General features: G+C 41.1%; 1 long non-coding RNA gene across 3 annotated transcripts; it reads right to left on the reverse strand.

Annotated features, from left to right (window-relative positions):
• On the reverse strand, positions 1-25,545 carry LOC117010996. 3 transcript variants are annotated; one of them, XR_004420822.1, is made up of 4 exons: positions 25,403-25,545; positions 12,312-12,454; positions 1,118-1,314; positions 1-982 (listed from the first exon to the last, which is right to left on the reverse strand). It is a non-coding gene; the product is annotated as an uncharacterized LOC117010996 (long non-coding RNA). The 3 variants fall into 3 exon arrangements; XR_004420821.2 differs by having other exon boundaries at positions 2-1,314; XR_004420823.1 differs by lacking the exons at positions 1-982; positions 1,118-1,314 and adding an exon at positions 3,964-8,529.
• Between the last annotated feature and the right edge of the window lie 471 nt (positions 25,546-26,016).

Below are 26,016 nucleotides of genomic sequence, written 5' to 3' on the forward strand. Positions count from 1 at the left end.
TTTGAGTGCATTCATTTGTGTGTGTGGGTGAGCAGGCAAAGTTCCTGCTGGCTCTAAGAAAATACTCACATGCTGTACATAGTCCAAACATGCCTCCTTCCTGGCCTTTATTTGCAATTCAAACAGAAACAATAATAAAGCAAACTTCAGCCAAAGTTCTTTCTCCAAACTTGGCTAAGGCTCCTCTGCATGAATCCCCTCTGTCCCAGCCCCTTGTTTATGCCTTTCAAAGAAAGAAACTCTTCTCCCATCCTAGCTGGAGCCAACAGGATCCACCTGCCAGCATGAGGCAGCTCTGTATTTTTGTGCAGGATGTTAATACCTGAGCAGATCACGACTGAGCAGAGCTGCTCTCCCTGTGCAGGAAAGGGCCACCCAGTTGCACGAGTTGTATTCAGTACCTGTGTCTGCTTCTAAAGGACAATAGACAAAATCAGAAAAAGCAGAAAGAGAACTGAGAGTACCTCTGTGAGAGAGGGTTATGAAGAGCTAATAAAATTAGTGCGCTTTATGGAAAAGAACCTTTGCAAGTGTGTGGATCAGTTTGTAAGGCACTGTATAAAGAGAGGATATCAGATACCATGGAGATAGGTATTTAATCAGAGTGAGTCTTAAAATTTAATGTCAGGTGTTGAGGCTAGACAAATTTACACTAGGAAAAAAAAATGCATATTTTTAATGCCAGGATTGACATGTTCTCAGATTAATTTACTAAGATGTGTGTTAAATGCTCTATCACATTATACCTCTTAGACTCTCAAGAAGATTTTTTCCAGGCTGAAATTCCCAGCAAAATGAGGTGTAGAAAGCAGGAATACAAGCTCAGAATTGCTTTGAAATGACAGCCGGTCCTCCTCAGTGCATTGCCAGCATCAATGTCATGGAATATCAGACTGGCAATATGACATTCGTCCTTTATTCCAGTCCATGGCCAGTATTTTTATTGCTGATCCCACTCATTAGCCATATCATGCTCCTGAATCTGGGACAAAGAGGCTGAGGTCAATATGTTAATATGCTTCAGGAAGAGGGGTCTCAGCGCTGCCCCCACTTTTAGTGTGGTTTAGAAGTGAGCATTCCCAGAAAACACCTAAGAAAGACCAAAGATCTTCCTTACCAGCTGGAGTGCTCAGTGACTTGTATTAGCGTTTTACAACATTGTCCCAGAACAGATGAGAGATGAAGTGACAGGTCCTGTCATTGTGCCCAGGATTTTTCTCTCTGTGACCCGAATTTTGACACACAATATGGACAAAGCAGTAGGGAATCAGGGTACTGTGGGATTCCTTTCTCTGTAGGATTCATTCCTCTCTTCTAGAAAAAAAAAAAGAAAATAAATTCTCACTTTCTATCATGAGCACCTCTTCTCACAGCAGGTGTCCTAGACAGCCTTATTTCATGCTCCATCAGTACACAAGGTCTGTAGGAGTTAGACTTCAGCATGAAGTGTTTTCTAACTGGTGGGAGGGCCTCTCCAGGATGGAGAACTCTCTTCCCGTAAAAAAGGCTGTTCATTTCACATTAAGTTTTAATTTAGCAGAACAATTGCTTGCTTTCTTCGGAGAAGGAGAACATGTTCCATGAACAAAGACTGTCTATAACCATTAACTTTGGCCCCACTAAGCAAGAGGTCAGGTTTATTTTCCATACACTCTGCTTGCCAGACCTGTTTTCCCTTGTTCCATTCTACTGCTTTTCATCAGGTCACTCTTATTATAATTCATCCGTGGAAAAAAAGCAGGAAAAAATTATTTCCTCTAAAGAAAAATTAATTTAAATATCAACATGCAAGATGGGAATCAGAAAACAGTAACAAAGTTTAGAAATAAGCATTTTTCTTTGACCAAGCAGAACACACCTCACAGCTCTAACAATGCAAGAACACATATTTTTCTAGACACAGGAACTGGCAACAAAAAATACGACTGTTTTAAAGGTTGGAGAAATTCAGACTGGTGATAGCTACAGCTTGCTTTCAATATAGTGTAATCACAGGCAAGGGAGAGACAAAGGGAGTAATTCAAGATTTATTTTTGCCACCAAATTTTGTTCTGAGGAATCTAGATTTTGGCATTACATCAAATGACTATTCCATGAATCACATTTAAAATATTCTTTGCTTTTGCATTTTCCTTTTTTGATGAATAAGAATATTTTTTCAGTGACAAAGATATAAAACCCCAAATGTAGATTTACTTAGCAAAAAAAATCCTACAGACAGACTGATACACCTTTTTTTTTTTTTTCTTCCCCTGTGTACGGAGGAATACTGTCTTTAGATTCCTGAGAACACCTGTGGAAGAAAAGATTAACTCATGCTCGAATATCTTCCAAACTTTGCAAAGACCAAAGCTGCACTGATTTAAGTGTTCTGGGCATTATAAGTAGCAGCTCCAAATCAGTTCATAGGCAGTAGAACACCAGAGGCCATGTTGATCTGGTGCAGGCTTGACTCTGAAACTCACTGCACTTGCTAGAAGGACTGTGACATCTTGGACACCAGTGCCAGTGGGGCTGGGAAGCTGGCTGATCAGCTGAGGCCCATGCAGCCTCCAGAAGCTGATGATCCACTGGTGGCTCAGCGGTTCTCTGGCTTCCCCGTGGGTGGAACACATCCAGCTGTGGGGACAACAGTGTGTTGGATGAGGTGTTAGCTGAGGTCTCCTGCTCATCAGGCTGGGGTGCAGCTGTGCTAATGGTATCACTCATCAGAGAGCAAGCTTTAACTTCACATAGAGGAAGATGAGTGAAAAACGAAGAATGCCCTTTGCTTTGGCGCACCAGCCTCTCCTTGTGACAACCTCACTTGAAAGAAGAAATACAGCACCATCATTCCAAAGAATAACTCATCTGTGCTAAGCCACAAGCAAAGTCATGAAGAAAAGCTGGGACAGTGAAAGACAATGCATGTGTCATGAAACTTAGATATAGCAGCGACACTGAGGAGATTGTTTTCTCAGCAAATAAACCATTAAGCCCCTGATCACATATTCCCCTTTGGAAACATGCTGCCCTCAGCCATGGGTTTGTTATTCTCAAGTTTAGTTTGTTTTGCTCCATTTTGTTTGTTTCTGTAGTCCCTTCACAGTTTTTCCAAAAGGGACGCTAGCACACAGACACGCACAAAGTGGAAAAAATAATGTTTTGCTTTCTGGAAACCCTGTGGCTAAGAACACCTAAAATGTCAGCTGCCAGTTTATTTAGACATGACAAGACATATGACTAGACATGGAACACAGCTGAGTCCAATTCTATTCCCTTTTTGTTATTATATAAATGACTTCTGAAAAAAAAAAAAGGAAAAAATGGTAGGGCATTGGACTGGGGAGACCTAGCATTTCTAAACCTAGACTTTTCTTGCTACCTCCTTTCCACACCCATCTCCTCACTACAACCAAAGCTTGTGTTTACCTGTATCCTCTTTTCCTCTACAGTTCGTAATTGGTTAAATCACTGGTGTTAACCTTTCTTCCCTGCCCATACCGGTGTTATTCAAAAGGACTGGGTGGGGACAAACAGGAGAGGTCTGCCTAGTCCTTTGGTCAGCTGTCATCCCAGATCCACTTGTGGCAAAACCCCTGTGTTCCAGCAGACACAGAGATGGGACCTTTCACTCAGATTTCACTGCTCCTTGCCTGGAAGGATGGAGCAGGGAATGCCCTGGTACCTGAAGTCTGTGCCTACAAAAGAAAATGGCTTCAAGGCAGATGACAGGATGTAGCACATCCTGCTCACTGAAATTATCTTAACTCACTGAAATTATCTTAACTTCTTCTCATGAGATCCATTAAAGGAGAGACTTGCTAGATGACAGAATAGGAACAAAAGATTTCTCTACATGAACTGTTTATTGGGTTACTGAGATTATCTTGCATCAGTAAGCAGGACCCGGTGATGTATATGACCTAGGAAGAAGTTGTTGAAGCCCCTTAGGGCAATTCTGATGGAGACTCCTACCTGCTAACATCTATCAGGGTATTACTACATTTTCCTACATGCTCTTCCACTGTGACAGGACGAGGTCGTTGTGTGGTTGCTCCTGCCTTTTGTAGGGTAAAGTCCTTAGGCCTCACCATGGGCAAAATGATGTTGCTTAAGATGCTTTGCCCAAAGACCTGTGAACAGAAGAGGAAGGTTCTGCTCTTGAAGATTGCAGAATAGGGCAAAGGGACCCTGGGCTCTGCTCAAATGCAGGAGATGATGGGATGAAAAAGGTTCCTCCGAAGATCTGCCATAGCAGAGTCCAAGGAGGCGCAGGAATTATGGGACATCACCAGTTACGAGAAATGGTGGAGCTCAGACCTTTGAAATTCACTGGGAATTCAAACATGAAACTGAATAAAGAAACACAGAATTTCTCAGCAATATCCCCTTTTTGCTTGTGTACTTTTACCGGTGCTGTCACATGAAATGAGGAAAACATACTGTGTCACTTTGAAGGGCATATCAAGGTGCTAGAGAGCTGCTGGCTCTGGGAGACACTGACTGTGCTACATCTGGTCACTTCCCCCACCCAGGAGCCTGGGGCTTGTGAGGCATGGCTGGCTAGCACAGGAGGTAGGTGGTGCATGACCTTTAATTCCTCAGTTAGAGGAAACTGCCTGCAAGAATGCAGGAGAAATTAGGGGAATTAACTTTGGTCTGTTAATACTAGATCTGTCAATCTAGTTCTTTGGTTAAAGTGCACGGGAATTCCTGTAAACAACTGATGGCTTTAAAGGCTTTTAGCTAGAAGTCTGTTCACCTTCTATCTCAGTTTGCCTGACCTTGAGCCTTAATTAGAAGGTCTGTGATTCGTGACTAAACTGAATAATTGCATAAAACAGAGCAGAAAGGCTTTCAGACATAACTGGATTTACTCTAAATATGAACATTTGTACATGTACTGATCATCATCAGGATAATAACATGGTACGTTCCAGATCTTTGTATATATTAGTGCAAAACAAATGGTCCCAGGTGGTTTCTGAAATGAATAAAATTCAGTCTGTAACTGTTAATTTTTAACTACTACTTACATTCCTCTTACTTTACACATTAAACCCACTTGTCATCAGCTATTGATTGCATAGCTTTAACATTCAGGGAAGGAAAACAAACTGCGGGACAGAAAAAAGAAAATCTGTGTCAGGATGTGCTCCACTTTGTGTGCCATTCAGTAGAAGACCTGCAAATTACAGATCCCTTTGGCATTGTCCAACCTCCTCATCTTTCCCCCTGGCTGCAAAACAGCAGAGGAAAAAGGGGTTGTGTTTTGTAAAGGCAGACAAGCTCTCTTCCTTCCGTGGTCCCCTGAATGTGTCTCCACTCTTTCTTAGCAACACACATGTGGGCAACACTCAAACACTGTTGTTGAATTACATGGAATAAACCTCAGTTCAAGTTTTAGTTTGGCACTGGGATGCATCCCTTCTGCTTCCCCTCCTGCACCTGCTTGTGCCAGGAAGGGAACAGGGGCTTTATTCTCCAGTGCCTCCCCTCCCTTTTCCCCCCACAGAGCAGCCTTTGCTGCTGGGTGTGCTATGGGTATCTGGCTTCTTCAAGCAGAAAGTTTTGACAACATCAATGTTGCTGTTCTGCCAAGTGCTGCAACCTCTGAGAGTCAGGCCTATGATTTTCTTCACCAGATATTTTTAAACCTTTTGGACAACCGTAGCTGCAGAGTATTTGGATTCAGATGTGATAAAAACCTGCAAAAGCAGATGTTCCCCTCCATGTCGGTGAATGCTCATCAACCTTTTGCTTTCATGAAGTCCAAGAACCAACATTCCGCTCCTCAGTCCTTTAGAGCCAGGAGGTATGAGACCCACACCCTGACAGTGCAGAGACTTGCAGTGTGACCTCTCCCCTCCACTGATACGCTACTGGTATTTCTAGAAATTCATACTTTATTTTACAAAATGACATTCCACTTCCATAGGCAGAGTTTACCCAAAAAGAGAAGGTACCAGGGGATGAATACTAGCTGCAACTCTTTGGACGTGGATTCTGTAGTCTTATTTGGCCTCTAAGACTTGATAAAATGGAACATTTATCAAATCTAAATGTGGTAGAAATATGCCTCCTTTGATGAGGCAGTCATCTTTTTTGGTTACTTTGTATACATCCCTGCCACTACAACACTGAGAAAGGGGGATAAACAAAGTGAAGTCAAGGAATTAGGCAAAAGCGTGACCTGGGCTTCAACCATGACCAACATGTAAATCTAAAGGGAGAAGTGCCTGATCAGAGAAGGCACACAATTATGTGTGTAATACTAACTGGCAGATAAGGGAACTCAATAATTGCAGTGCTATTCTTGTAATATACAGGGACAAATGTTTTGCAAACTTTAGTACTTCCTTGCACAATGGAGCAATGGTACAGATTAATTTGCCCCCTTCTCCAATCTCCCTTCGGTGTCAAAGGCCCAAGGTAGAGGACAGCACTGAATAAAATGTGGACTGGGGGTCCCTACCTCGTGTGTCACCATAGCATGATATTTTACATGCCAGTTGTGTTAGTGAAAGCCCTGGCACAACCACAGAGCTTTCAGCAACACAGCTGGCAAGTAAAATATCATGCTTTTAGATTTTGAAAATGTTTTAACAGTTGAAGAAACTAAATTAATTGAGTGGTGTTGCCTTCTTCACAGAAGGAGACCATGAATACCTGTGCAGCATCAGATGCAAATAAACAATTAAATTCTCAGGAAGAAAGGACGGTTGAATGTTTTCAGGATAAATTTGGGAACCAAATCTCTCTTTTAATTGTGGACTATTTCAGATACCAGATATTTCAAATCATTCATTTGGACCAAATTTATTTGGTCCAAAAGCATTGATCAAAACTAACAAAAATCATATGTCTTTCTGAATACCTACATCCACAGGGAGCTGTCGTTTGAATTTTTACTCAGCAGCACATATCAGATTATCTGGCAATATTATGTAGAGAATGAGTTCAATAATCTCAGTGATGCAGCATTTCCTGGTCTGCTCTGCTGATCAGCCCTGCTCTCAGGGTCTGCTGAATGGAAAAACAGACACACAAATGGCTCAGATCATTACTGCCTGGCACCTCTCCTAATTTTTGCCTTTACTGTGCACTGCAAGAGCAAGCTGCTAATGCAGAGCTCTCAAGAGAAGTGCATCACAGAGGAAGGTTATTAACCTCTCCTCTGTCCACCAGAGAGTTCTTTCCTCCTGAAAGTTAATTTTCTGATTTCACTGTTTACACTGGTGCTGTTCTCAAAGAAGAAGCGCACAGATGACTTCCTAAATCAGGAAGAATTCAATGGAAATGTGCATTGGGGTTATCTTTGGAGATAACTCTGTGTTGCTTCCAGCTCCCAGCTATCCAACATGAAAATCTAGAACCCAAGTGCTGTTGAAGGGTGAAATCCTTGACCTGTATTCATCTGATTTCATCAGATTTCATAGAGCATCTCAAACTCAGTTTTGCTACTACTCTGGCCCAGTGGTCTTGCTGACATGCTACAGAAGTTTTGCATATTACTTTCCCTCCCAGGAGCAGAAGATGAAGGGACAATGTCTTGACTTGGGCAGTATCTCTTTTCTTCATCAGTGAAACAACTCCAGCAGTTGGGTCTAGGAGATGAAAACTTCAGTAGATTTTTGTGATAAGACTGTAATTTTGTGCTAATTTCATTTTGTAAGCACACATTTGCTCATTGCTTCCTGTATTTGCATGGATTTGATTTTCATAACACAGTCATATAGTTTTAAAATCTGCTGAATTACGGAGAGCACATCATAACATAAATCCCTACAGTATCTTGGTCTGTGGATATTTGATGGACTCCTTGATGTATATATAATTTGTTTGACATGCAAAAGGTTCACGGAGTTCACAAACCAACTTTGAACTCCTTATACCAAGTAATCTGCTTCACTCATTGCAATGAAATACATGTAGCAGGGAGCTGCACTTGAGGCTGATGTGCCCAATTATTTTTTTAGCAACTGGGCTGCTTTTAAACCTCAAAATCCACTCAAGCAAGTTGTTCTGACCTTTGTGTAAGCGGTTTTTAGGTGTGTGCTATATTTCTGGTGCGTGATTTGAAGCAGAGCCTAGATACAGAACTGCCAGACATTCACTCCTGTAATTTTTCTCACACATGCTCCCACTGCCACCAGAAGTCAGCTTTAGAGCAGACTGAAGGTAAAAGAGACAGAGCCACAACCACATGTTCTCCAGTTCCTCATTCTGACCCTCAGCTCTATCCCTGGAACTCACTCAGGCATAGTTATGCCCCTGCCAGTGTTTGATCAATTACAGATGCCAGACTCCAGATTCCAAATTCTCTATACTCATCCAGGAATGCTGCTTCTCTTCATTTTTCCATGGAATAGCTGTTTACCAGAAAAATCAGTGATGCTGAAACAGAAGAGTCAGACAACCAACATTAGGAGTTGGGACCCAAATCCAGTTTTCTTTTTCAATCTTAATCCTTTCTGCACTCCCAAGCCCCTTTTGCAGCATCAACCTGAAGTGTAGTGACAGCTAGAGATTATCAGGAAAATGATCCTGTGGAAAGTAACAGAAATGTCATCATTGATTAAAGACTAAACAAACAGGATCACATTAAGACATGAAAGAAAACTTATTTCCAAAAATATCTGTGTTGTATTTTATAAATTCGTCTTTCTTTAAGCATTCACTTGTATTTCATACAAGTCTGTTTAATAAAACACCTACTGAGAGAGTACATATGAAGCACCTACTACTTTAGTCCTTTCTACACACAGTGTAAGGGATTAGGAACTGCAAACACAAAAGAGCATTTACCTGGAAGCAGGAAAAAAAGACCATTTCTCCTGAGACCTGTAGAGGCAAGACCATCTTCTGAGTCAGGAGAAACTTCAATTGTAGGAATTCTCCAGTACAAGACAGTTATTTTGGTTCCAATCAATGCTAATTTTATTGATAAAAATGTCTGGACTGGATTATGAGAGGCTGTGTGACTCACAGGGGCATACAAGTGTGTACAGGAAAGATCAGAAGAGAAAGTGAACTTTCTCGTGCATGCAGTGGAGTGAGTCAGAATCCAGAGAGATGGGGAAGATGTGACCACTGCCTAGTCACTGCCCAACACTGCAACCAGAGTGGGGCTCAGGCAGGGAAGTGGTGGCTTGCCACTTGAGGGTATCCTGCCCAGGCTAGCTGTGGCAGGGCTCAGGTGTACTGTGCCACAGCACTCTGGTCTCCTGAATGTGCACACAAACCCACACACACACATATATACAAAAATAGACACCTTCAGTGCATGTTCTCTCTGGCCTAGGTCATATCTGGAAGTCACTACAGAGCTCTAGATAGCTAAGTCAATTTTAAAAATTAGTCAGCTAAATTTGTCCTAACAATCACAGCTTGTTCACTTTGTTCACTCTACTCCCTTATTTGCAGCCTGGCAGCTGTTGAGGCATGAGGGGTTCTCAAGACTGTGTGTCTGTGACTTGGACAGGGAAGTCCCGAGGAAAGCCACTCCTACAGGCTCACTCCTCAGCCACAGCGCTGTCCCTACATGGAGAGGCACATCCCTGGGGAGGCAATGCCTTTACCACTTACTTTTGCCTTCACTGCTGAACAAGAGCTAACAGGAAATATTAGTCTGGCCTGCAAGGATGCACCTGCACTCTCTGAGTCTTGTCCTCTTCAGCACACTCAGTGCAGGTGGCATTTTATCTGTTTGTTTGGGCTGGTTTGTGATATCTGACCTATTATTTTTTTCTGATTACTATCTACCTTCCCCCTGCAAAAAGAGTATATTTTTTCTTTTTGTTCTTTTTCTTCTTGTTGTAATACCCTGAAGGCAGAACTGCAGAGCTTTTTTCTGTGAGAATAGACCCTAGTTTCAACATACATCTGTCCACTTTCAGAACCATTTTCTTTCAGCCTAGTGAATTGCAGAAGACAGCCTAGGTTTGTCCAGCCACTTACAAGAACTGAAAAACTTCAACATCCTGGGAAGAGCTTCTGTTAAACGACTGCTGTTGGACTATCTGCCTGGTGGTGGTTTGGTTTCCACCTCACTTTTGTCATCTCCAAAACCCAGTCCATCGCTCTCACCTATTCACCAGGCACTCTGCTCATTTGTGCCAGTTTGCTGGCTTAACACTGGTGGTTTTGTGGCAAAAATCTATTCTGAGAGTTTCTGAAACAAAGCCTTAATGATATATGGCTGCCAAAGTTAGCTGTTTCACAGCTGCAATAGCACACTGTAGGCTGTGTGGCAGCCAAGCTGTCTTTGTTACTGTATTAAGTGAGGTGCGAGTGCCTGGAATGCTACAGGCATCAACAGCCATCGTGGGTGGCAGCTGCCTTTGGAGTTCTTGAAAGGATATGCTGTGATAACTTGATAAGGTGTTTGCATGTGTTAAAGGGCATGACATCCGCGAAAGGCTGGCTGGTGAGAGCACAATTTTCCTTGGACGCAAGGTGCTCCAAGCTGCATTAGAGTTGGGTGGAAAATATGAAGTATGCTGTGTTTTTGTACATGATTCAAATTATTTAATGAAAAGTGGTTTTCCTGCTAATGTCTAATTCAGTTAATCTGTTTATGTATTCTTTTACAGTGGCCCTCAACTTTTCCAGTGAGGATATACTGCATTTTGTCAGAAATCCTGAAAGTTATGGTATTGAGATGTGGGTTGGCATTCCCAGTCTGGGGGATGCTTTCTGTAAAGTTGTTGTAAATCAACAAGAATTCCCCAAAGTTATTTTGGTGTAGGTGAGAAGGGTATTAGACTTGCTGTTCTTATTCTCTGCATCTATGTGGATCTAAACACTCTGGGCAACAAGGCGGTTTGACCACTGGCCTTCTCTTCTGTCTCCCAGCTCAAAACTGGTCCTTATGTTTCTTGAACAGATTTTGCACTTCTGCAAACCATAAGTGAACCCTTTTGCATAAAGAAAAGGCACAAAGTCTGTTCATCTTCAGATACTCTCTCCCCTCTACTTGTCATCATTAGAAAGCCCCACCAGCCCATCTGTGCAGTCAGGTCAAGCAAGTTCTGTAAAATAAGTGCATAGGAAACAGCATCTAAGGATTTATGTTAGGGTGATTCTCCCTTCAGCCTCATCACTCTGTGGAGCTATGTTAGCACAAGCAGGTGAGAGGCAGGACCCTTATATAATGTGAATACTGTCTTCCCTGGGGAAGAGTGAATGGCATGGTGAGCATCTCCAAATTGCCTGTAGTCAGCCAGAGGTGCTGTGGCTGCATTTTACAAATAACTGAGAAAGCTGATTTTAACATGGATTTTTTTTTTTTTTTTTTTTTCAGAAATGGGGATTACACTCTATAACTGATTGGTGTGAGATGTGTATTCCATAGCAATAGAGTATTTTAAGACTATGTCCCGTCACATATTGAAACGTTTCTGGTCCCATTTTGTCTTGATGAAACCTCCTACCTCATGAAAACAAATTCTCAGGGCATTTTCCCCTTATGATCCATTTGTCTAAATTGCACTGAAGTTGTTAAGTTATGAAAATTTGGCAAGAGGAAAACAAACTCATAGTGATTGTTTTGTTTGAAGGATTAAATGGATTAAACTTATAACTAATAATTAATATAACTAATAACTAATCCAGGGTCACAAGACATGTCGGTTATGAGATAAATTCAGATGCTGCACAAGTTATTGACACCAGTGGGAACCCAAGATGAATGATTTGGACTGCAGTATATTTTGGTTGTTGCAAGATCTGTTAACTTGACAAGGCAAAAGCACACGCTGTATTGTGCATCACTGCATTTGGGCTTCCATATATATTATGCTAACAGAAAATACAAAATCCCTCTTCCAAGAACTTTCAAGCAAGAGAGAAAACTGTAAACCCAAGCCATAGGAAATTTTTCTTTTTGCCTAGCAAAATTTACAAAATATTTCTCTCTTTGGCAGAGATAAAATGGGGGCAGACCTATCACACCTAGACTAAATGTGCTTCAGGAGGTCTGAGGTCTTTTCAAAATACCAGAAGAGATGCTCAAGTCTTAGGTGGGGCACCCAGGCAAGTTACTCAGGGGAAGACAGGTTAAGAAATTAACTCAGAGATGCACAATGCATGAGATCAGCCCACCGTGAATGCAGAGCACCTTACCCCTGTCTCACTTAGAGTAGGAAAAGCTACTTCACATTCAGCCTGGTTCAATGGAAGGAATCTGTCCCTGCCTATGGCAGATGGGCTGGATAGTTGATTTTGAGGTTTCTTCCAACATTAATATTCTGTGATTAAAAGCAGACTTTTGCAGTGCATGAAGAAAGTGTGTGCTATACATTGGCATATTTTCTTATTTCAAATACCTTTTTCTTAAATCCATAACTTGAATGCCTTTGCTAGAAGTTCCTCAGTGTTATTACTGTATACTGTTGCGTATTGAGTTCCTGACCTCCAGGTTATTTCATGATGCCACGAAGTCGGTATAGCTGGAGATCTTGGGCATAGGCTGCAAAAGTGAATAGATATTGAACTGATGTTAGGTATAGATTAAAAGTTAAGGAACATAGGGCTAAATTTCAAAAACTCATCTAAAGAATTCTATACTTCCTGGACTGGTGATTCCACATGCATCATCAAATGGATTATAGTTGCTCAACTGCCCTTCTTGTTTTTATACTTCCTGAAACTGTTTTTATTCTGCATGTAGGTAATCTGCTAGCATCTTCATACTAAAAGAATGATAAATGTGCTGAAAATTCAGATAAGCTGGGAATAAGTTAACTTTAACAGGAGGTTTTTAATTAGACTTACAAGTTGCAACAATGCTGGTCTATTAATGTACATTGGAATTTGAAAATTCAGGACAAAATATCTCAACAACTGAAAAAATAGAATATACTCAATTTCATCTGTCTCGGTATCTTTCTGAACTCTGCAGTAGCATTGTGTTTCTAGCTGGATGCCACATATTTTCAAGTTATTTGTTCCTGCTACATGAACAGGAAACCTAACTTTGTAGGCTCCACTGCACTGTTCTGTTTGTTGCACAGAGAGTGAGTAGGTCAGATGTCAAAACTCAGATGGTTGGTTGTGTTGTTTTTCTTTTCCCCAGTAGCCAGGGGTATGATGGCATAGGCAGATGCTGAGTTTCATTCCAGAATTCAGGATTCAGGTCCTGGCTGATTGGTTGACACCTGTCCTAGGGTAGTCAAGCCTAAATTACAGAAACACCAAGACATGAATATTTGCAGCAATATTCACTGCAGCTATGTATTATCATTATTATTATTATTATTATTATTATTATTATTATTATTATTATTATTATTATTATTATTGCTGCACAGGATGAGTTAGTTTTCTCCTTAGTAACAGGTGTAAGTGGTCTGAGGAACAGCAGTTCAGTGAAAGTTCGAGTGGTTACTTGCCCTATGGGCGTGACAGATCCAAGATCTGGAGCCCCTTAGAAATGATACCTAGAACCCAAAAATCAATGAAGAGGTGAGGAATCTTGAATGTGTATTAGGTTTATGTCTTAAGCCAGCCTTCTGGGAGATATTTAAATCGATTCAAATTGTTTTGACAGGAGACGAAGATAGAAAGTAATCATTCATGATATAGCTACTATACAGAGAACAATTGGTTTCCTGTCTTGTGTGTTTCCTCAGGGTAAACTTCATTCTAAATTTGCATGGAGAGGCATGAGCAGAAAACTCAACTTTATGGGAATTTACTGTTTTAATGATCTGTGAAAAAGCTGCTGGAGCCCCTTTTGTGACCCCGTCTCCAATGGCTTTCTCTCGGCCTTGTTCCCGATTAAGCCAGGTGCCTGTGGGAAAGATGCTGTTCCATTCTACATTTAGAAACAGGCAGAGGGCAGAAGTGATGCTATAAAAAGTTTCAACTCCAGTGAGAAGTTCAAATCTGCCACTCATCCTGTAGAACCCTCTAGGGTGCTGCCCTTCCTCTTAAGCCCCCTTCTCCCTTCACACACAGACAGGAAACATTTGTGAATCTTAAACAGAGGTCATGCCTAAGACCCATCCAGTTGATTTTGCAAGCCCTTCGTGTGCGATGAACAAAGAACCAATTTTAGATTTTTCCTCGAGCTTTGTTAGAAGACCTCATGAAAGGACAGGTAGGGTCAAAACTGTAGGAGAACAGTGGAGGTGGATAGTTGCAGGATCAGCAGAGTGAATCTGTGGGAGTGTTCAAGTAGTGTAACTCCTGCATGCAGGAAGAAGTAGGGAAAAGTTTTCACAGACTGGGAAAGGACTTCAGAGGGCATGCTCTGTGTTTTACACTCCCTGCTGCTTATTCCTCCAAGAGAGGAGAAAGGTTTCAGGTTTAGCTGTCTTGTCCAGACTCTGCTGCTCAGTCAGTACCTGCTAGCTTCATTTCTCCTTTATTCAACAGAAAAAGTAGTGGAGTTGTAAAGGACAAAAAACTTTTTGGCCATTTTTCACAATTCTTGTATTTTGTGTTGATTTGTTATGTGATCAAAACCAGTGTGTTTTGTGTGTGTGTGTCTGTATTCACAAGATCATTGAGTCCAACCATTAACCCACTACTAAACCATGTACCCCAGGGCCACATCTACACACCTTTTAAGTACCCCTAGGGATGATGACTCAACTATTTCCCTGGGCAGCTTGGTCCGCTGCTTGACAACCCTTTCCATGAGGAAATTTTTCTTAATATCCAACCTAAACCTCCTCTGATGCAGTTTGAGACCCTTTGACCTTGTCCTGTCCCTTATTACCTGGAAGAAAAAGACACCCACACTGCTACAGCCTCCTTTCAGGAAATTGTAGAAAGTGATAAGGTCACTCCTGATCTTCCTTTTCTCCAGGACATACAACCCCCACTTCCCTCAGTTGCTGCTCATATAATTTACCTTCTAGACCTTCTCCCAACTCCATTGCCCTTTTCTGGACTTGCTCCAGCACCTCAGTGTCTTTCATGTAATGGGAGGCCCAAAACTGGACACTTGAGATGTGGCCTCACCAAGGCCAAGTACAGTGGGACAAACTCATCCTACTAGCCACACTATTGCTGATCACAGCCTTGGCCACCTGGGCACATGCTGGCTCATGTTCAGCTGCTGTTGACCAGCATCCCAAGGTCCTTTTCCTCTGGCAGCTTTCCAGATGGCCTTTAGTTCTATGTGGGGTTGTTGTGAAGCACTAGGCCATGTTGATTCTCAAGATAACGTTTCCTTTTCTGTAACCTAGAGAGTGTCTGCCAAAATGGTGGAGTGTGTCTTGGAATGCTGCTAAGTGAACACGGGACATCAGCAGTTTTTGTGGCAATACACCAAAGGACAGTTATCCTACCCCTAAAAAGAAGGGTTCTGCTGGTGGTCATCTCCACATCAGAGAGACCTCAGATGGTATCCATGTGGCAGAAAGTCATGTTCCTCTGCACTTGCCAGAATGGATATGGCAACCCAGAGAAAACATGAAACCCTTCAGGGCTGAGGCTGCAGGAAGTGCCAGAGTGTCTCAGTAGTAATACATGGCAGTAGACACAACAGCTGTGTGAAGTGCGACCAAGTGGATGACCTTCTCAGCCTGGCGTCAGCATTACAAGAGGAAGTAGAAAAGTCTGGGAAGTCTGAGGAGGAAACGGACTTGCAGAACCATTCTCTGACCTCCTGGAGATGGAAACAGGAGCAGAAAACAAGATTAAGGGGATCATGTGTTTTTTCCCCAGCAGGCCTAAGACAGTAGCTTAAAGGGAAAAAGTGAACGGAGGCAAGTCCACACTCAGGACAGCAGGCAAACCTATTCCCTGCCTGTTTCACCTTCCAAGTGCTCCTGTACAACAGGCACACATCTCTGGATGTGGAATTCCAGCCAACAGGTACTGATCACTACTACAGCAGTGCACCATTTATAATTCTCTACCAGCTGGGACCCCATGACCCCCATCCATGACAGGGATGGACTGGAGTGCCGGGGGTGGTCAGAAAGACTCACACAGACTTTAGTAGTCCTACATGGCCAATGTGTAAGTCAAATGGGGAATGGAGGCTGGCTGTGGACTACTGGAGCCTGAATGAAACCACATCACCACGGAGTGCTGCTGTGCTGGGCATGCTATAGCTTCAGTATGAACTGGAGTCCAAGGCACCAAAGTGGTGACACCATGGACGTTGCAAATACGTTTCTCTCCATTCCTCCGGCAGCAGAGTGCAGGCCACTTGCACCTGGAGTGGCGTGCAATACACCTGGAACTGACTACCCCAGGGGTGGAAACACAACCCCACCATCTACCATGGACTGATCCAGGTTGCACTGGAAAAGGGTGAGGCTCTGGAATGTTTGCAATATGTTGATGACATCACTATATAGAACAACATAGCACAGGAAGTTTTTGAGAAATTGGAGAAGATAATCCAGATCTTCCTGAAGGCTGGTTTTGCCATAAACTGAAGTAAGGTTTTTGGGAAATTCAGGCTTTAGAAGTAAAATGGCAAGATAGGCATCATCAGATTCCAATGGGCAGGTTCCATAAAATAGCAGTTATGTCCCCACCAACCAGAAAGAAGGAAACCCAGGCTTTCCTAGGTGCTGTGGGGTTTGTAGGACGCGTACTCCAGAACAAACCCTCAGATCATGAACCCTCTCCATAACGTGACATCAAAGGAGAATGATTTCAGGTGGGGTCCTGCACAACAACAAACTTTGAACAAATGAAACAGGAGATTGTTCATGGACCTTCCCTGTAAATTGTTCTCAATGCATGATCTTTGCATTACGTACCTTCCATTGGAGGGAAGGGGGATTGGCACGTGGTCCTCTTTAATGGGAATACTGAATTCCTAAACTATGACAATTGTTCAGAAGGGACAGGCAGGTCTCTCTGTGGGTTGCCCTCTACATAAGATATGCATGGATTGAGAAGGGCTGGCTCTGAAGAACAGCCACAAACAGGTCAAAAGTTCATGGGTGAGAATCAGAGACTGAGGTAACAAAGGGAATCTTGTGGATGATGTCTATCAGAGGCTGCCTGTTGACAACAACACCTTGCTCCAGCCACAGGAGGCACTGAGCTCACCAGATCTCATCCTGCTGGGGCACTTCCCCCAACATCTGCTGGAAAAGAAGCACAGTGAGCTGCAGGCAATCCAGGGGACTGCTGGAATGCAGGGAGGAAACCTTTCTAAGCCAGGTAATGGAGAGCCCTGACAGAGGGGATCTGTTACCAGACCTGATGGTCACCAGTGCAAGTGAGCCTGTGGATGACATCAAGGATGGAGGCAGCCAGGGTTGCTGTGACCATCACTGGTGGAGTCTGCAGTCCTGAGGAATATGGGACAGTGAAGGACGCAGTCAGGACCCTGAATTTTAGGAAAGCAAATTCCATCTTCTCAAGGAATGTCAGTAGGATGCCCTAGGAAATTGCCTCAGGGTCAAGGGAACAGAACAAAGCTGGCAGATCTTTATAGACACTTTCCTTAGAGCACAAAACTCTTGATCCACAGATATAAGAAATCAGGAAAGGAAGGGAAGAGACTGATACTTTCTGCTCAACTAAAAGGCGAGCATGCCTAGACAATGGAAACAGGCGCAGGTATGCTGGGAATAGAGTAGGGACACAGTCTGGCTATGTAGGGATGGGGTGAGGAAGGCCCAGGAAAAGCTGGAAGCAAACTTAGCAGGGACTTCAAGGACATACACATATGTCATCCAGAAAAGATAGATCAAAGAAAGTCTACCTATGCTGATGAACAATGCTGGCAAACTGGTAACAACAGAGAAGGAGAAGGCTGAGGTACTCAGTAAGTTTTCTCTTCAGTCTTCACAGGCAACCTGTCTTCCCACACCTCTTGAGAGAGTGAACGAAAAGATAGAGACAGCAAAGTGCTTCCATCTTGTTATGCCCTGATCCATTGGGCAGGTTTAGGTTTAGGGAGTCCTAGATATCTTCTAAGATGTTATAGCTGCCTCTTACATCAACATGGTTGAATCAATTATGGCCCATCAGAAGGGATGAATGTCCTTGGGCTTACTTGAGAATGTCCCAGCTGCTTCACTCTTTCAGAAGGAAGTTTTCACACCTGAGCCTCTTATGCAAGAACATTGTCATGATATAAAACACTATGTACCTTACAGGATTTGCCTCTTATTGCTTCTTCCCTTATCTTGTTCAACATCCAGCTTTTAGCCTCAAGTAATTGGTGTCCACCCCGTCTACACCTGGGCAATCCCTTCTAACACAAACTATTCTGTATTTCCTAGTACTGACTCTTTGCACCTGGTGGATGCTGAAATCGGTGGTTGATTAAATCCTTAGTGATGCATACAGACCAAGATCTGGTACTTGCTGAAAGCCATTTTTTGGACCTGTGGGTGCATCATATGTGGATTTGTTTCTATCTGAAGAGCAAAACATGGTGTATTACAAAATATTAATATTGCAAATGTGTGAAATTGTCTCACTCTGGAAACACCTGCCACCCTCCTGACTGGAAGAAGAACATGTTGAGAATTTTCAGAGCTATCAAGACTGAAGACACTTGATCCAGAAGTGATGAAATTGTTACTTTGAAGATATGCTGTAACTAAACCAGTGTAGGGCATCCTCCCAGTGTGTTGCTGTACCTCACCTTCTTCTGCAGGATTCATCCTTTCTGTCTAATGGATGAATGTCAAAATGGGTCCATGATGAAGAACTGCTGAGATAAATGAAGCTGCAGAAGCTTCACTGCCCGGTTTCAAACAGAATTTTAATCTGACTTCCTAAATGCCTGGGTGGTCTTGACTATTAACACCCCTTAAAAAAAACAAAAGCTTATGTCTACAGACAGAATGAATTTACGTTCTTGTTTTTCCTAGCTCATTTTAGATTGAGCATCATAAGCCAAGCATGTGTATTTCTGATGTCACTGTAGCATAATTTATAACATTTAAGCTGGACTAAATTCAATGTGTAGATTGTTTGCTGCCTTCCCCACAGGCCTCAATTGTTTATATTCCAGAGACTCAAGCTGGTTTCCAAATCCCAATTTCATTTTTCAAACTACTGGGAAGACTAAAGCAAATGTTGAGATTCACCATTAGATATGGTGTCCCCTCTATCGCTTTTAAAGCAGCTACTATCCACAGGGCAAAACACTTAAATTCTAGGGAGAACATCCAAGCAATGGTGAGTCTAGACAGATTTACATCTAGAAATTCAGAAAAAAAATGTTTCCAATAGCTTGTACTAAAACTGTTATCAGTTTTAACACTGATTGTATTAGACTGATATAAATACATGCTTCCATATGCCTTTGAACGGCTAGTAAGGGATTATTGCTGATACATGCTTAACTCTGCAGTTGTAATTGGCCCATTTCCAGCTATATTTTTCTTTTCTTAAAGCTTTATTTATGAGAGAATAGCAAAGCTGGAAACAATATTGAACTTCTTTACATGCTTTCAGAAACATGAATATTCAGGTGTGATCTGTGTAAGTCCTGGCATCAGCAATTGTGCCCAGATGTGTACTTATCTTCCCTGGGAGCCTGCAGGAGCTGTGGAGCAAGGTGTCAGGGATGTTTGCATGGACACCTGCAATGGCTTCATTTTCCAGTGTTTTGACAGAAAGCCCCAAATGTCCCTGGTAATTTGGAGACATGACAATTAATGCTGCTCCATATGGCTTCATCCCAAAAATAACTTCAAAAGTAACTTACAAATACTGTCTTTATGAGAAGCAATTTTGAACAAGTTTGGATAAGTGCCTTGGTGAATAAGATTTGTGTAATACATAAAGGAACAAGTATTGTAACACTTTTTGTGGCAGTAGACAAATAGGGAATTTCATTTGCCCAAACCTTGAAAAGACATAATCGTATCCTAAAAACAGACAAATAGGGAGGATAAAATAGTTATTTTACCTGTAATTGGCTTAAATAGAAAGGATTTATTGAACTATTAATCTCTTTTTGTCCCAAAGGAATTTTCTTCATGTTACATGTTTTCTTTATGTGTTGCAGTTTTTTTTTTTTTCCTATGGCTTAAGTTATCTAGCTATTGAACTTGCAATTTGATTTTCAGTAATGAACTGAGTCTCACTCTAAGTGATGTCTTTAAAAAGGTAAAGACATGTATGGTCTCAATTGAGGAAACTTGCACTCAGTCTCTCAAATGTTCCTTATACTTCATTGTCATTCTTCTAGGCTACTTGTGATGCAGCTGTAAGAGATAAAAGTTTTCTCAAAAATGTGAAGTTTCAGTTCTATTTTGATTTCTCAATCATATGCTAGGTTTTTGGTGGAGTTGCAAAACCAAACCAACAAACAAACAAAACCAACCAAACAAACAAACAAAAAAACCCCAAAAAACAAAACAAAACAAAGAAAAAAAAAAAAACCAAACCACATTCCTTTGCCTCAGGAGGGATTTTACTGGTGATTGCTTAGGTTGATACTAATGTGTTGGGTGTTAACTGGTCTGTTAAAATAGTTCACAGTGCTGTTTAGCAAATATGAAGGAATTCGAGGTCTTCTGGAAGAAGGTGGACACTTACTTCCTGTAACAGTGAAGTTATGTGCCACCTTCAATTTCTACAGGAAAGTGAGAAAGAAAAAAGGTGAAGGAAAGAAAAGAGACAGACCTGAGAGCATTTGTATTTAATGTCTGGTAAAACGAACAACAGTAACAACAACAAAAGCAAAAATACAAGAAAACGAAATATTTACAGTCTTGGCACTGACTAGTGTTTTTGTGTGTCAGCAATTTTACAGGAATGCTCAACTACCCAGACAAAAGTCAATCTAAACATAACTGCAAATGCACTAGCACTACATACTATAAAATAATTAGCTCCGTCCTTCTTGCCATTCCCGTTCTCTTGGAGGAAAATTCTTTTATATTTGTTATTCTGATGACATTTTCACTTTCTTCTGCTGAGGGGTGAATGTCCTTGTTTCATCAAAATCGTGGTTGGAAGAAGGGAGCTTGGAAACAGAATATTTTTAATCATCAAAGAGAATCACTCTAGTCATGCATAACAACTCTGTTTTCAATGTAAGCAATTTATTTTCATCAAAAACTTAGCTTTTATCAGATACGATTTTTCACTGTAGCTAAGTGGTTTAGTTGTGACAGCAGCTGCAGTTTATCCAAGGAAAAATAAAAAAAACATTCCTTCTGCTGTCATCTGGAGAAAATAAGCATGGCACCAAGCTACACTACAGCATTGAAATAAGTGAGGTTCCTCTTTTGTATTCTTACGAATGCTTCGAGGTAAGAGATTCCCTGATATTACTATACATGCAAGATGTCCTAGACCAAACTGGAGCAGAACCTGGCTAATCGAAGGAAGAGAGACCACAAGAAAACTTCTAGAGGGTCAAAGACAGGAATTTCTGTTTATTGGTCTGGCTGGATAGTCTATTTAAAGATACTATCTGGAAGTTAAATACGAAGAGAGATTATCCAATTTCCAGAATGCAGAAACATTGACACACTATCCATGAGGAATTGTGCTAAGATACAGTTTCCTCAGCAGAAAAACTGCCCTTACTTCCAATACAAATGAGAATGATTTATCATCTTTGTGTAAGAAATCAGGTTTCCCTTCTGTCTAGGGCTTTTAAAGAGGAAGTAAAGGAGAAATATTTTCTTCACAGGTAATAGTTCTAGTTGCCTTTTTAGGGTTAGGGTTAGGATTAGGGTTAGTGGACAGTCTTCAGAAAAGGCCAAAGAGGCTTAATCTTTATCACTTGTATGCCTGCATGTCAAACACATACTTCTTTGTTTGCTTCCCACCTTAGACAATACACAGTAATGAAGATGTCCAGGTAGTTTATTACCAATAGCAAAGAACGTGCAAGTGGATAGATTAATTTTGCTGTAACTAACATCTTCTGCAGAGATGCTCAAACTAGTTCTGAAGGAGTGTGGTCACCTTCCTGAGTTCAGGACTCTGCAGTGGCCCACTGTCCTCCCTGCCCTTTAGGACTTCTCAGCAGCAGTCTGTGACACAGGCAGAGGATCTGCGCTGGGATCCATGCAGGCATGCCTGGATCTGCACTGGGACTCCCAGCCAGCAGTAGCATCCCACTCTGAGCACACTTCAGAATGTCAAAGGGCAGCATCTACCCTGGCCCTGTGGCTGTGTGTCAGACACAGATAGAGTCTCTTTGATTGTTTCTGGCACCTAATCTGCAGTATGTGTAATGCAAACTTTAGCTTAACTGCAGTTAGGAACAGCTCCAGCATGGCATCTGGTGGGCAGAAAGATGTCAAGTGAGAAGTGCTGAGGTACAGTTGCTTTGTTATGTCCCCAAATTGGGACAAAAAATTACATTCTCTGGTTCTCTGCTCATGAAAGAAAATATTTATTTGTAAAAGTGGTATTGAAATGGCTACCTTTGACTTTACTATTTACATGTATTACACAGTATATTGTGGAGAAATGGAAGCTGTTATGCTGGCATTGGCATAAAATTTTCTGGTTTCTTCAAACCAAAGCATGCCTGTAGTCCCCTGAGACTCTGAGTAATCACACATTCTTGTGGAACATCTCAGTTAAGTGATGCTTCAATAGTATTTACAGATAAAAAACCACTCTCAGAAAATTTTCAGCCATGGCTAATCATACGTATCTCCTGTTGATTAAGGACTCTTTGGCTTCAAGGCTTTTTTGGGTTTAATATATTTTCAGAAACATACCCAAAAGAGGTCAAGCCCATGATTTGTTGCTTAGAGGCATTTTATATAAGCAAGCCATCCTATGACTCTTTTCTCTCAAGACAACAATTTTTTTTCTGTTTTTAACATCCATGTCTCAGAGCAATTTGGAAGTGGGATGCTTCTAATATAGGCCAGGAAGGGCCAAAGGCTATTTTGACCAAACTTTGTGACAGATACTTTTAAATGACAGAACTTTCAGTGCATGTTCCACACTTTAGGTTATTCTGAGTCCACAATAAAGAAAGAATTATACAGCATACAGTTTTTTCAGTCTTGGATGATTGCTAAATTCTTGAAAATCCAAAGCAAATCCACAGAAATCATTTAGGCTATGCAGAAATAGCTGAGGGGAGGAAAAAGGAAGGCAATTACACTGTTTATTTAAACTGACGCGGATGCAAATTGAAACTTTTTAATTAAAGGGAAGTTCTGCAGGGACTTTATCCTGAGGATCTCATCACATCTTATTGATTGTCACAAAGCCCTGGAATCCCAGTCAAAAGTGTTGAAACCATTTAGGCTAAAAAAGTGGGGGGGAAATGCCAGATTTGCAATAATTTCAACCCATGATCTGTCACTAATCTGCTGACATGGGGGAAAGCTGCTACTCCAAGAGGATGTGATACCTTTTGCAGTCAGAAGAGGTGTTTGACAGCAATCCTGGCAAGAGCAGAAACTTACTTTTTGCTGCATCTAGCTAATTTTAGGAGGTGGTGACATTTTGGAGGCTAATTCTTATGCTATGAAAAGATGTGATCCTACTTGCAGTATGTGACAATTCTGTGCTGTTTCTTAAGGGGAGCTGGGCACATCTGAAATTCTGGCATCAGCTCAGGTTCTCCCAGAAGGTCTATTCTGAGGTCCCTGTGCAATGAAGTAAGAGCTGTGCATATGTCAGTGTATTAAAGGTTCTGCATGCTGTGAAACACAGTTAAGTAAGTTTCTCACAGGCATCCCCTGCTTTTATATTTGGAGATCCAGTAATCTTGCAATGGCACAAAAATCTGGTAAGAAGCATGGAGTTGATTTCAACTGACAAGCAGCTGTGGTTTAAGCCAAATTTAACTTTGTTTAAAGCATAACTTAACAGATTGCTGCTCACTCTTGTTACTTCAGTGATGCAGCATTGAGGAGTGCCAATGCAAATATCAGTAAATGCCTAATCACGAGCACTTATTGAAATTTAAAACACTTCTGAGCAGATAAAGGAAAAATGCTCAGATTCTTTCGTACAGATCACAAGTAATGGAGTGGAGGGAATTCTCTCACACACTGGTATTATTGATAACAGGGATATTTTCTGCACACTGAACTGATAATAATCTTACACAAGCTCACACATCTCAAGACTGTCTCTTTGTATCTCAGTACTGATTAAGAAGTGTTCACCCAAACATCAAAATCAGTTTTTCCAAAATATTTTTTTCACTGAATAGCAGTTTTGTTGATAAACATATTTTAGAAGATGTTTACTCCTTATCAAAAAGTTTACAGTTTCAAATGAGAAAAAAAAGCATTGTGTGAATTCACTGATAAACTATAATAAGGATTTCTAGACACTTCTGTTTTATTTACTTCCACCCTTCAGCACATCTCGAACTGAAAAACCGATTATCAGCATTGGGCACTGAGGGACATCATGCAGGAATAGAAATGCCTGAAGAGGAAAATTCATCATGTTTTTACTTTTCTCAAAACAACTTCAAGTAGGTAAATTCTCACAATTTAGGATCCAGCTTTATCTGAAGAGCTCTCTTGCTCCTGTCAACAGAGATGCCTCTTGGCACCATGAGTTCAGGAGATAGATTCTTATCTACCAGAAAACACATATTTGATCTGACTAGCAAAGACCTAATTTTATCAGTAATGCTGAATTTTTTAATTTCTATTTTTAGAGTCATCTAAGGTCCTTGAGAAGTATTATTAAGGCAATTATTTGCTTAGGGAAAAAAAAATACTGCCACGAAGATAGAATTCTAAATATAAGGAAACATTTATGTTTGCTTTCCAGTGAATGTCTTCCTCAATATTACTTGTTTGTCACTCGAGAATGGAGATAATAGAGTGTACTGGTCTATATGTTAGTCAACCTGCAGAAGAGCTCAGATTTCAACTATGACCTTTAATGATCCTTGAGGATCAGAATGAACAGCCAATGCTTAATTTTCTTGTGATTAAATGGCATTTTTGTTTACAAAATTATTGATTACATCGATCAATAATACACTGTTTTTAATGGTCAGTGCTGTCTGCCTCCGGCTTCTTGCATATCAAACCCTCAAATGTTAAAGCCACTCTTACAATGAGGCAAACTGAATGAATTATTTGCATTAAGGATCAATCCATGTTATTAACCTCTGTTGCAATGTGCAGTTAAGTACAATGAGGACTGAATACTGAAGACATTACCCATGTAAACTATAGTAATTTAAAATTTATTTATTCCTGAAACTTGACTAATCTCTTGAAAAGTTCAGATCAGCATCTTTTATCAGAGAAAAAACCTGATTTAAAAGCCATTAACAGGATGTTTTTAGAATTAAAAATGTAGTCTCCACAACACAAAATGCCAAGAAAGGCAGTTTAGTATTTTATAAATATCAAAGTCAAACTTTAATAAAAATGAAATTTTATGAAATTACTGTATTAATTCACAGCAGAGTCACATCCAGAAATGGGCCCTTGTTTCAGCTTAGTAATCAGTAAGTGGATTTTAAATTTCTTGCAAAAACTATTTATTATTCTTTATGTATCTTTCTCACCTTCTGTCTTCCAGAAATATTCAATTACAGTGTCAGAGAGAGCAAAGTAGGATATCCTCACTTCTGTTTGGACTCCAGCCAGTGCTATCAGCTAGGACCATCTCTAAGTTCCCATACACCACTGTGCAAGCAGAGTAGCTGCACCACACACCTCTTCCACGGGGGTAACACAAAAGGATATTCACACAGAGCTCTCGATTAACAATGAGATGTCAGTCCATCTGGAAAGTTGTTTACAGGCCATGTAAAAGGGGGACAGAGAAGAGGATTGACTCATAGCAGCCAGATTCATAAACAATGACCCAAATATCATTGTTTCAGAAGGAACAGTGCAAGAGCTAAGCTCCCTCCCATGAATTTGGACAACCAGTATTTATGCAGCAGATAACCCCAGCTGACCTTTCTAGCATTTGAAGAATAATAGCTTTGCTGAGATGAACTAGTATTGAACAACTTTTCCAGTGTGTTAGGGAAAACAAACTCTTGGTTCACACCATCTCTGCTGTCTTTCTTGATCTTACATAACTGTAATGCATAAAAAAAAATACATTGCAAGGAAATGCCGTGCTGCTCTTGTTCAAATTCCACTGCCTCCCTTTTATACTCTATCTGAA

This window comes from Catharus ustulatus, chromosome Z (genome assembly GCF_009819885.2).
Source record: "Catharus ustulatus isolate bCatUst1 chromosome Z, bCatUst1.pri.v2, whole genome shotgun sequence".
NCBI lineage: Eukaryota > Metazoa > Chordata > Aves > Passeriformes > Turdidae > Catharus > Catharus ustulatus.